This window comes from Centropristis striata, chromosome 9 (assembly GCF_030273125.1).
Source record: "Centropristis striata isolate RG_2023a ecotype Rhode Island chromosome 9, C.striata_1.0, whole genome shotgun sequence".
NCBI lineage: Eukaryota > Metazoa > Chordata > Actinopteri > Perciformes > Serranidae > Centropristis > Centropristis striata.
The window spans coordinates 27770426-27772356 of record NC_081525.1 but is presented as its reverse complement, the minus strand read 5'-3'; the positions used below and the strand labels follow the sequence as shown (position 1 = coordinate 27772356).

General features: G+C 41.4%; 1 pseudogene; it reads left to right on the top strand.

Moving 5' to 3' along the window:
* Positions 1 to 334: 334 nt before the first annotated feature.
* On the top strand, positions 335 to 1224 carry LOC131977529 (uncharacterized; annotated as a pseudogene).
* The last annotated feature ends 707 nt before the right edge of the window (positions 1225 to 1931 follow it).

Below are 1931 nucleotides of genomic sequence, written 5' to 3'. Positions count from 1 at the left end.
GATTTTCTACAACACAGTAGTTTATATGAGGATTTAGAAGTCACAGAAACAGCACTGGTAAAAAAAATACAAATGACCTTTTAATTTCTTCGGGCAAGGGACTCTCCTTGTCTTGCTAGATCTGGGTGCTGCATTTGATACAATTGACCATCGTATCCTATGGCAGAGACTGGAACATGTAATTGGCATTAGAGGAACGGCACTGGGCTGGTTTAAATCATACTTATTAGACCGGTTCCAGTTTGTTCATGTGAACAATGAATCCTCCGTGCACACTGATGTTAACCACGGTGTTCCACAGGGTTCTGTGCTTGGACCAATTTTATTCACCCTTTATATGCTCGCTCTAGGTAATATCATTAGAAAACATTCAATTAACTTTCATTGTTATGCTGATGACACTCAGTTATATATATATATATCAAGCCAGGTGAAACTGATCAGCTAGCCAAACTTAATGCATGCCTTCAGGACATATAAAACCTGGATGGTACACAACTTCCGAATGTTAAACTCAGATAAAACTAAAGTAATTGTGCTGGGACCCGAACACCTCCGAAACTCTATCTTAAGACTTAATTAGCATCGATGGCATTACCCTGGCCTCCAATACCACAGTAAGGAATCTTGGAGTTATCTTTGATCAGGATCTATCATTTAAGTCCCATATAAAACAAACTTCAAGGACTGCATTTTTTCACCTACATAATATTACACAAATTAGACACAAGGATGCAGAATGCAAAATTATTTCATGCTTTTGTTACTTCAAGATTAGATTACTGTAATTCCTTACTGTCAGGCTGCTCCAATAAACCCCTTAAAAGTCTTCAGTTGGTACAGAATGCTGCGGCTCGTGTACTGACAAGAACCAAGAAAAGAGACCATATTTCTCCTGTTCTAGCTTTGCTGCACTGGCTCCCTGTAAAATCCAGAATTTAGTTTGAAATCCTTCTTCTTACTTACAAAGCACTCATTGGTCAGGCACCATCATATCTTAAAGACCTCATAGTGCCATATTACCCTTCTAGAGCACTACGTTCCCAAAATTCTAGGTTACTTGTGGTTGCGAAAGTCCTTAAAACTAGATTGGGAGCCTGAGCCTTCAGTTATCAAACTCCTCTCCTGTGGACTCATCTCCCAGTCTCAGTACGGGAGGCAGACACCCTCTCTTTATTTAAGAGTAAACTTAAAACTTTCCTCTTTGACAAAGCCTATAGTTAGGGCTGGCTGAGGCCTTAGACCAGCCCCTAGTCATGCCACTATAGGCCCAATGTGTCGGGGGACACGATACACTGGGCCCCTCTTTTCTTCCCTCTCTCTGATGTCCCAATAATAATAATCCTCTTCTGTGGTCCACTCACCATCAAAACTGGCCAATGGTGGCGCTTCATCACCTGCTACCTCTCTACTCTATTCTACTCTGTTGATCTGTACAACGACATCTATTGCACGTCTATCCATCCTGGGAGATGGATCCTTCCTCTGTCGCTCTCCCTGAGGTTTCTTCTTCTTTTTCCCCTGTTAAAGGGTTTTTTGAGGAGTTTTTTCCTGGCCGCTGTGAGGGTCTAAGGACAGTGGGACCATGTACAGTCTGTGAAGCCCTTTGAGGCAAATCTGTGATTTGTGATTTTGGGTTATATGAATAAAATTGACTTGACTGCTTAACAACAACATGTAATATATCAGTTTATTCAATGGGATGACAATCTACGGGCCTACCAGCAGGTAGAGCAGATAACTACTCATAATGCCCATTTGATTCAGGTGAATTTGCTTTGTACAATCCCTTTACATCCCCTGTGCTTTTCAGGATAATCACTGTGGCGAATTTGTGCTGAATGTCGTTTATTGCCATGCTACTTAAAAGTGGCTGATATGATAGTGAAGGTGACATGAAATAAAATAACTGCAGACCCCGAGGACCAAGC